Source organism: Chiloscyllium punctatum, chromosome 40 (genome assembly GCF_047496795.1).
Source record: "Chiloscyllium punctatum isolate Juve2018m chromosome 40, sChiPun1.3, whole genome shotgun sequence".
NCBI lineage: Eukaryota > Metazoa > Chordata > Chondrichthyes > Orectolobiformes > Hemiscylliidae > Chiloscyllium > Chiloscyllium punctatum.
Window position 1 is genome coordinate 68,664,658 of NC_092778.1, and position 10,736 is coordinate 68,675,393.

Sequence of the window (10,736 nt, forward strand, 5' to 3'; positions counted from 1 at the left end):
GGGTGAGGTGGGGGAAGGGGAAATGAGGAAACTGTTGAAGTCCACATTGATGCCCTGGGGTTGAAGTGTTCCGAGGTGGAAGATGAGGTGTTCTTCCTCCAGGCGTCTGGTGGTGAGGGAGCGGCGGTGAAGGAGGCCCAGGACCTCCATGTCCTCGGCAGAGTGGGAGGGGGAGTTGAAATGTTGGGCCACGGGGCGGTTTGGTTGATTGGTGCGGGTGTCCCGGAGATGTTCCCTAAAGCACTCTGCTAGGAGGCACCCAGTCTCCCCAATGTAGAGGAGACCACATCGGGAGCAACGGATACAATAATTGTATAATAAATACAATAATAATATTGTATCTTGGATGCTGCCTGAACTGCTATGCTCTTCCAGCACCACTAATCCAGAATCTGGTTTCCAGCATCTGCAGTCATTGTTTTTACCCCATAGTATGTAGATAGACCTACAAGGGGTGAAACCACATTAGATTTGGTACTGAGTAATGAGCCCAGCCAGGTGTTAGACTTGGAAGTAGGTGAGCACTTTGGTGATAGTGATCACAATTCTGTTATGTTTACTTTAGTGATAGAAAGGGATAGGTGTATACCACTGGGCAAGAGTTACACCTGGGGGAAAGGCAATTACGATGCGATTAGGCAAGATTTAGTAAGCATAAGATGGAGAAGGAAACTGCAGGGGATAGGCACAATAGAAATGTGGAACTTATTCAAGGAAAGGCTACTGTGTGTCCTCGATAAGTATGTACCTGTCAGGCAGGGAGGAAGCTGTACAGCATGGGAGCTGTGGTTTATGAAGGAAGTGGAATCTCTGGTCAAGAGGAAGAAGGCGGCTTATGTTAGGAGGAGATGCGATGGCTCAGTTAGGGCGCTTGAGGGTTACAAGGTAGCCAGGAAAGACCTAAAGAGAGAGCTCAGAAGAGCCAGGAGGAGACATGCGAAGTTGTTGGTGGATAGGATCAGGGTAAACCCTAAACCTTTCTACAGGTATTTAAGGAACAAAAGAATGATGAGAGTAAGATTAGGGCCAATCAAGGATAGTAGTGGGAAGTTGTGTGTGGAGTCAGAGGAGATAGGGGAAGCACTAAATGAATATTTTTCAACAGTATTCACTCTAGAAAATGACAATGTTGTCGAGGAGAATACAGAGATACAGGCTATTAGACTCGGTGGGATTGAAGTTCACAAGGAAGAGGTTTAGAAATCCTGCAGAGTGTGAAAATAGATAAGTCCCCTGGGCCGGATGGGATTTATCCTGGGATCCTCTGGGAAGCCAGGGAGGAGATTGCCGAGCCTTTGGCATTGACCTTTAAATTGTCATTGTCTACAGGAATAGTGCCAGAAGACCGGAGGAAAGCAAATGTGGTTCCACTGTTCAAGAAGGGGAGTAGAGACAACCCTGGTAATTACAGACCAGTGAGCCTTACTTCAGTTGTTGGTAAAGTGTTGGAAAAGGTTACAAGAGATAGGATTTATAATCATCTAGAAAAGAATAATTTGAATAGGGATAGTCAGCATGGTTTTGTGAAGGATAGGTCGCACCTCACAAACCTTATTGAGTTCTTTGAGAAGGTGAGCAAACAGGTGGATGAGAGTAAACCTGTTGATGTGGTGTATATGGATTTCAGCAAGGTGTTCGATAAGGTGCCCCACAGTAGGCTATTGTACAAAATGCGGAAGCATGGGATTGTGGGAGATATAGCAGTTTGGATCAGTAATCGGCTTGCTGAAAGAAGACAGAGGGTGGTGGTTAATGGGAAATGTTCATCTGGAGTCCAGTTACCAGTGGTGTACCGCAAGGGTCGGTGTTGGGTCCACTGCTGTTCGTCATTTTTATAAACGACCTGGATGAGGGTGTAGAAGGGTGGGTTAGTAAATTTGCAGATGACACTAAGGTCGGTGGAGTTGTGGATAGTGACAAAGGATGTTGTAGGTTACAGAGAGGCATAGATAAGTTGCAGAGCTGGGCAGAGAGGTGGCAAATGGAGTTTAATGCGGACAAGTGTGAGGTGATTCACTTTGGTCAGAGTAACCGGAATGCAAAGTACTGGGCTAATGGTAAGATTCTTGGTAGTGTAGATGAGCAGAGAGATCTCTGTGTCCACGTACACAGATCCTTGAAAGTTGTCACCCAGGTTGACAGGGTTGTTAAGAAGACATACGGTATTTGAGCTTTTATTAACAGAGGGATCGAGTTCCAGAAGCATGAGGTTATGCTACAGTTGTACAAAACTCTAGTGCGGCCACAAAAATCCCCACTTCTGATCTTATGATGGAGAGAAAGTCATTGATGAAGCAGCTAGAGATAGTTGGCTAGAGAATACTACTCTGAGGAACTCCTGCAGAAATGTCCTGAAGCTCCAACAACTACAAAAATCTTCCTATGTGTCAGGTATGACTCCAGTCAGCAGAGATTCTAGTTTTGTTGGGGCTCTTTGATACCACACTCGGTCAAATGCAGCCTTGATATCAAGGGCAGTCACTCTCACCTCACCTCTCGAATTTTGTCCATGTTTGAGCCAAGGCTGTAATGAGGTCAGGATTGAGGATCCCTGGCAGAACCCAAACTGGGCATCACTGAGCAGGTTGTTGCTGAGCAGGTGCTGCTTGATAGCAATGTTGATGAGACCTTCCATCACTTTACTGATGATCACGAGTGACTGATGAGGTGGATTGGATTTGTCTTGCTTTTTATGTACAGGACATACCTGGGCAATTTTCCACATTGTCGGGTAGATGACAGTGTTGTAACTGTACTGGAACAACTTGGCTAGGGACACGGCAAGTACTGGAGTACAAGTCTTCAGTACTATTGTTGGGATGTTGTCAGGGCCCATAGCCTTCGCAGTGTCCAGTGTCTCCCACCTGTTCTTTTGGTCGCACCATGATCTACAGCTTCCACTAGCTCTGCCAAAGCCTCTATTCAACAGAATTAACAGAACAATGTAACATTTTTTAAAGATTCAATTATGTTGCCGTTGAGAGATCCTTGGTTTAATTCATGAATATGCTTGGGTTAACACAACTCTTCTCTGGAGCATTGAAGGCTGAGGAGTGACCCGAGATATTTGAGGGGTGAAGTTTATAAAATGAGGAGCATGGATAGGGTAAATAGTCAAACTCTTTTCCCCAGGGTAGCAAAGTCCAAAGTTAAAGGGAATAGGCTTAAGGTGAGAGGAGAAAGATTTAACAGGGGCCTAAGTGGAATTTATTCACAAAGAGGGTGGTGTGTATATGGAATGAGCTGTCAGAGGAGATGGTGAAGGCTGGTACAAATACAACATTTAAAACATATCTAGATATGAACAGGAAAGGTTTAGAGGAATATGGGCCAAATGCTGGCAAATGGGACTAGATTAACAGAGAATGTCTGGTCAGCATGGATGATTTGGACTAAAGGATCTGTTTTCATGCTATACATCTCTATGACTCTAAGACAGTGTTCATATAATCCTGTCTTGTCAGTAATTAATGTAAGTCTTACGTGCTGGGTGTTGATCAAATTCCTTTCATGATTAAAAATTGTGATCAATGAAATGGTTTAAATATTTAAACATAAGTGTTGCAATTTAGTACTCAATAAACAAAGTAAAACTGTGGACTTCTAGTTAGACTTACTGCACACATTCAAAAAGCAAGAATGAGGTGAGTGCAGGTATATCGACAGAGATTGTAGAGATAAGGAGAGCGGAGATCTATGGCCATAAAGGATTTAAAATTAGGAGACTGCTTCACCAGGAACCAATACAGTTCATCAAGGACAATGCTGATCCATGGATTAAGGTCCTTTCTGAAAAGTTATAGTTGAACTCACATTAATGGAAGGGACAATGTGGTAAACCAGGTGGCAGTGTGTGGAATATTCAGGTCTATAGGTAGTGAAGGCATAAATAATGGTTTTAGCAGCTGATGAGCCAAGACATGAATAAAGTCAGGCGTTATGTTGCTGTGAATTTGTAGCTGGCAGCTGATTGTGAACAGGCTGATTTAGTCTTGGACTATTGGTTGGTAGGGGGGGGGGGGCGGGGGGGGAAGCGGGGAGGTGTGTGGCAGTAATTAGAGAATGGAATCTTAATGCAGGGAATGAAAATAATGGCTTCCAGCACATACGTGAGAATTAATGCTCACTGCTGTCTAATGTGGCTGGGGGACTGGATGAAACAGAAGGTGAAAATGCCATTCGACAACCATCAGAAAGAACATTTCCACATTTTCAACACCTGGTAGCTGACAGTCTCCAGCCTATTTCTTGTGCCTTGCAGTTGAATCCTTGGGTGGATTTCATCAATCAGAGCTGTAATGAGCAACTGAACAGAATTTTTAAAAAAATCAAGTTTGTGGTCCTGATGAGATTCCAGAAGGTCTTCAAAGCGGCTGGGTTTTTGATTCACATCAGGTCTCCACACATCCACCCTGCTTTTAGTAAGGAAAATAACTCCCACCACACCCTTGCTGATTTCAGGAATGCAACAATTCTAAATAATTTCAAGAAGGGAGCTGAAGCAAGCTGAAGAAATTGAGCTATTTTCCTGTTGCCCATTGTAAAGAAAATTCTGACATTGGAAACTTGGTGCAGGAGGGATAGCTTTAGATTCCAGAGGCACTGGGGAAGGTGGGACCTGTCCAAGCCAGACAGGTTAACATCAGAATACAGGGCTCTTGTAGGGTAGTAGTAGTGTCAGGATAAATGGGCTCAAATCCCACCTGCTCCAAGGGTGTGACAAAACATCCCTGAACAGGATTTCTTTTTTCGATAATCTATATGAACAGAACAGCACCAGCCTTCTCACAGGGAGGTTTGCTAATGCTGTTGGGTTGGATTTAAACTAGATTGGCAGGGAGCCAAATCCTGACAAGTAGTTCAGAGTGAAAGAAGCTGAAATGGAGTTAAGAGACTAGAATGTGAGTGAGTCCGGAATGCTGGGGAAATACAGATTAGATAAGAAAGAAGTGCATCTAGCATGGCTAAATGGAATACGTTCACAGAGGTAGAAGACAGAGAGTGATGGTGGAGGGTTGTTTTTCAGACTGGAGGCCTGTGACCAGTGGAGTGCCACAAGGATCGGTGCTGGGTCCTCTACTCTTCATCATTTATATAAATGATTTGGATGTGAACATAAGATGTATAGTTAGTAAGTTTGCAGATGACACCAAAATTGGAGGTGTAGTGGACAGCGAAGAAGGTTACCTCAGACTACAACAGGATCTGGACCAGATGGGCCAATGGGCTGAGAAGCAGCAAATGGAGTTTAATTCAGATAAATGCGAGATGCTGCATTTTGGGAAAGCAAATCAAAGCAAGACTTATACACTTAATGGTAAGGTCCTAGGGAGTGTTGCTGAAAAAAGGGACCTTGGAGTGCAGGTTCATAGCTCCTTGAAAGTAGAGTCACAGGTAGATAGGATAGTGAAGAAGGCATTTGGTATGCTTTCCTTTATTGGTCAAAGTATTGAGTACAGGAGTTGGGAGGTCATGTTGCGGCTGTACAGGACATTAGTTAGGCCACTGTTGGAATATTGCATGCAGTCCTGGTCTCCATCCTATCAGAAAGATGTTGTGAAACCTGAAAGTGTTCAGAAAAGATTTACAAGGATGTTGCCAGGGTTGGAGGGTTTGAGCTACAGGGAGAGGCTGAACAGGCTGGGGCTGTTTTCCCTGGAGCATCAGAGACTGAGAGGTGGCCTTATAGAGGTTTATAAAATCATGAGGGGCATAGATATGATAAATAGACAAAGTCTTTTCCCTGGGGTCGGGGAGTCCAGAACCAAAGGACGTAGGTTTAGAGTGAGAGGGGAAAGATATTAAAGAGACATAAGGGGCAACTTTTTCACACAGAGGGTGGTACATGTATGGAATGAGCTGCCAAATGAAGTAGAGGCTAGTACAATTGCAACATTTAAGAGGCATTTGGATGGGTATATGAATAGGAAGGGTTTGGAAGGATATGGGCTGGGTGCTGGCAGGTGGGTCTGGATTGGGTTGGGATATTTGGTCAGCATGGAACAGTTGGACCGAAGGGTCTGTTTCCATGCTGTACATCTCTATGACTCTATGACTCTATGTTCTAATGCAAAAAACCTGAAAAACAAGACCAATCACCTAAAATCACAGATAGGCCTGTGATAGCATGATTTCATAGTTATGACCAATTCTTGACTGAAAGATGAGTGGGATTGGCAGCTCAGTTTTCCTGATTATATAGTATTCAGACAAAATACAGAGGGAGATTAAAAGGCGGAGAGGTTTTGTAATATTGCTCAAGGTATCAGTTATAGTGGTGAGGAAGAATGATGTCTCAGAAGGATTATCAAATGAGGATGTACAGGTAAATGCTCCCAATCAGTCAGGGGGAGGTAGATATCAAGTGTGCAAACAAATTTCAGAGAAGTGCAGGAATAATAAGGCAGTAATAGCAGGGATGTTAACTATCCATAAACTAGGATACTTCTGTGTTCAATGCAGGGAGGGAGCAAAATTTTTAACTTATATCCAGGAGAACGTTTTTGGCCAGCACATAGAAGGACCAAGTAAGGATGGGTCAGCGCTGGACCATTCAATCTGGGCAGAGTGAAGGTGTATCACTAGGGTAGCATTGGAGATAGTGATGAGAACTCAGCTACATTTAGGATAGTTTGGGAGAATGTTGAGGATGAACTGGTTATAAATGTTTTAACCTGTGAAAAAGCTAACTTTACAAAGATACAATTTGGCCTAAGGGGACTGAAAACAGATAAAACTGTCAGAGCAGTGAGAGGCATTGAAGGAGGAAATATCGAGACTACAGGGCAAGTGTGTCCCAGTAAAGACAAATGATGAGAAGATGACCAGAGTACCCCAGATAACAAAGGACAGTAAGGTTATAGGATTAAGAAAAAACATTTTATAGCAGATACTGAGGAACCAATACAGGAGAAAGGCTTGGCAGGTAAAATAAAGGAAAATTTAAAGGGCTTTTTAAATTATAAGAAGAGCATGACAATAACTAGGGAAAGCACAGAGCTCATTAGCAACCACAGGAGAAATGTTTGATTTGATTTATTGCAGTCACGTATACCTAAGTACCGTGAAGAGCTTTGTTTGCAAGCAGTACAGGTAGGTCATAGTAAGCAAGGTCATATAGATCATAGGGTGCTGAGACAGTGAGGTATGCAAGGTTACACTCACAGGACGGGGGAAAAACAAGGTCAGCGTTATTTGAGACTAGAGAGTCCTCTCATCAGTCTAATAATGGCAGGAAAGAAGCTGTTCCTGAACCTGTTGGTGCGTGCGTTCAAACTTCTCAATCTTCTGCCTGACGGAAGAGGTTGTAGGAGAGCATTACCAGAGTGGGTGGGGTCTTTGATGATGTTGGCAGCCTTTCCATGGCAGTGAGCCGTGTAAATGGCGTCCATGGATGGAGGCTGGCTTATGTGATGGTCTGGACTGTGCACACTACCTTCTGTAGTTTCTTATGGTCCTGGGCACAGCAGTTGCCATAATAGGCCATTATGCACCCTGACATTACGCTCTGAATGATGCATTGTAAAAGTTGGTGAAGGTCTTTCTGGACTGGCTGAATCTCCTAAGCTGCCTAAGGAAAAAGCATTGTTGTGTCTTGTGGGAAGTCCAGGAAAGGATGCTGGTTATTGTCACTCCTAGGAACTTGACGCTTTCAACCCTCCCAACCGTAGCTCCGTTGATGTAAATGGGGGCATGTCCTCCTCCTTTCTTTCTGAAGTCAATGATCAGTTCTTTTATTTTGCCGACATTGAGAGAGAAGTTGTTCTCACTGCATCATGTCACCAAGCCCTCTATCTCCTTTCTATATTCTGACTCATTGTTGTTAGATATCCATTCTACCACGGTGGTGTCATCAGCAAACTTGTAGATGACACTTGTTTGGAATTTGCCAACAAAATTGTGGTTGTACAGGGAGTTCAGTGGGGGGCTCCAGTGTTGAGGGTCATTGTGGAGGAGATGATGTTTCCTGTCTTCACTGATTGCAGAGCCAAGACCTAGGTCTCGGAGGTTTGAGATCAGTCTGGAGGGTAGTTGAAGGCGGAGCTATAGTCAATGAGCAGGAGTTTGACGTAGATGTCGTTGTTGTCCAAATGTTCCCCGGATGAGTGCAGGGATAGGGAAATGGTATCTACTGTGGATCTGTTACGTCGGGATGCAAATTGTAGGGGATTGGAGCAGGCTGGGAGATTGGAGTTGATGTGGGCCATGACCAGCCTCGCGAGGCACTACATGATTATGGAGGTCAGACCCACTGGGCAGTAATCATTAAGGCACTTGGCATATGGACCTGGAAAAATGTGGGCACAGTCCTCACTGAACACTTTGTTCAGGTCTTCACAATGGAAAAGGAGGATCAGGGTGGAGGAGTCTGAAATATTAGAAGAAATTAGTGTAGAGAGGAGGTACTATCAGGTTTAGCAATCTTCTGTCTGTAAACCTGGTTAAGGTCTGTATTGAGGGAGGCAAGGGAGGAGATAGCAGGGGCCAGGGTAGTAATTTTCAAATCCTTTCTGACCAGAGGTGAGTTGCCAGAAGATTGGAGGACTGCTAACACTGTTTCATTTGTAAAGCAGAAATAGGTCATAAAATGTCAGTGTCTAAATCAGTGTGGTGCGGGAAAAGCAGAGCAGGTCAGGGCATCTGAGGAGCAGGAGAATCGACGTTTTGGGCAAAAGCCCTTCATCAGGAATGGAGCCAGAAGATTTTGCCAGAAAATGTCAGACCAGTCAGACTACACTCAATGGCTGGGAAATATATGAGAAAGAATTCTGAGGGACAAACTACATCTGCACTTGCAAAGACATTGACTTTTTTTTATTAAACTTTTTCAAATTAACAAACACATGACACACTAACCGTTAACAGTCAAAAGAAAGCTACAAAGAAACAGGGACCTGAAAATAAACACCTCCATTTCCCCGATAACCAACAAGAAAAGCAATACACAGAACCATTGAAGTAAAGCACATTGCAATCAAGACATGGATTTATTGGACTTACCTCATGAATAGGTGGAGCACACGCTGAGCAGGAGCAGGAGCAGACACGGAACTGCTGAGTAAGTGAGGTAATATATTTGGGCAGTTGCTTTACCCGAAATACTACTTAGGTAGTGTCTCCCACCCATCATCCTCCTCTAACCAAAACAAAGGTCCGATTTGATGAGGTTACTTTTTTTTTAACTTAGTCTGTTTGGGAATTCAGAACCATGGGAATGTATGTTGGGGCAGTTGAATGTTCCTCCTGTAGAATGTGGGAGGTAAGGGGCACCACTAGTGTCCCCACTGACTTCATCTGTGAAAAGTGCACCCATCTTCAGCTCCTCAGAAACCGTGTTAGGGAACTGGAGTCAAATGAAATTTGGATCATTCAGGAGGCTGAGGGGGTAACTGAGAGGAGTTACAGAGAGGTTGTCACACCTCAGGTACAGGAAAAAAGGTAAATAGGTTACAGTCAGAGGACGGAAATGGAACAGGTAGACAGTGCAAGGATCACCATTGGCTGTTCCCTTCAACAATGAGTATACTGTTTTGGACACTGTTGGGGGGGGATTACTTACCAGGGGTAAGCCATGGGGCACAGGTCTCTGGCACAGTGTCTGTCCCTGTTGCTCAGAAGGGAAGGGGGAAGGGGGAAGGGGAGCAGAGCGTTAGTCTTTGGGGACTCCATAGTTAGGGGGGCAGATAGGAGGTTCTGTGGGAATGAGAGAGACTCACGGTTGGTGTGCTGCCTCCCATGTGCCAGGGTCCATGATGCCTCGGATCATGTTTTTCGAATCCTTAAGGGGGAGGGGGAGCAGCCCCAAGTCGTGGTCCACATAGGCACCAGAGATAGGTGGAAAAAGGGATGGGGATGTAAGGCAGAAATTCAGGGTGGAAGTGTTGTTATCTCTAGTTTATTACCCGTGCCACATGCTAGTGAGGCGAGGAATAGAGAAAGAGAGGAGTTGAACACGTGGCTACAGGGATGGTGCAGGAGGAAAGTTTTTGGATTCCTAGATAATTGGGGTTCATTCTGGGGTAGGTGGGACCTCTACGAACGGGATGGTCTACACTGGAACCAAACGGGTACCAATATCCTGGGACGGGGGGAATTGCGAATGCTGTTTGAGAGGGTTTAAGCTAATTAAGCAGGGGGATGGGAACCTGAATTGTAGCTCCAGTACACAGGAGGTTGAGAGTAGTGAGGTCATGAATAAGGTTTCAATGTCATGAGAGTGTACTGGCACATAGGAAGGCGGTTTAAAGTGTGCCTACTTCAACACCAGGAACAGCCAGAATAAGATGGGTGAACTTGCAGCATGGGTTAGTACCTGGAACTTTGATGTTCTGGCCATTTCAGAGACATGGATAGAGCAGGGACATGAATGGTTTTTGCAGGTTTTTCAGCAAGATCAGGGAAGGTGGTACAAGAGGGGGGAGGTGTGGCATTGTTAGTCAAGGACAATATTCAGGTGGCAAAAAGGATGTTTGATGAGGATTCGTCTACTGAGGTAGTATGGGCTGAGGTTAGAAACAGGAAAGGAGAGGTCACCCTATTGGGAATTTTCTATAGGCCTCTGAAAAGTTCCAGAAATGTAGAAGAAAGGATTGCAAAGATGATTGTAGATAGGAGCGAAAGTAACTGGGTAGTTGTTATGGGGTCTTTAACTTTCCAAATATTGACTGGAAACACTATAGTTCAAGTACTTTAGATTGGTCAGTTTTTGTACAATGTGTGAAGGAGGGTTTCCTGAC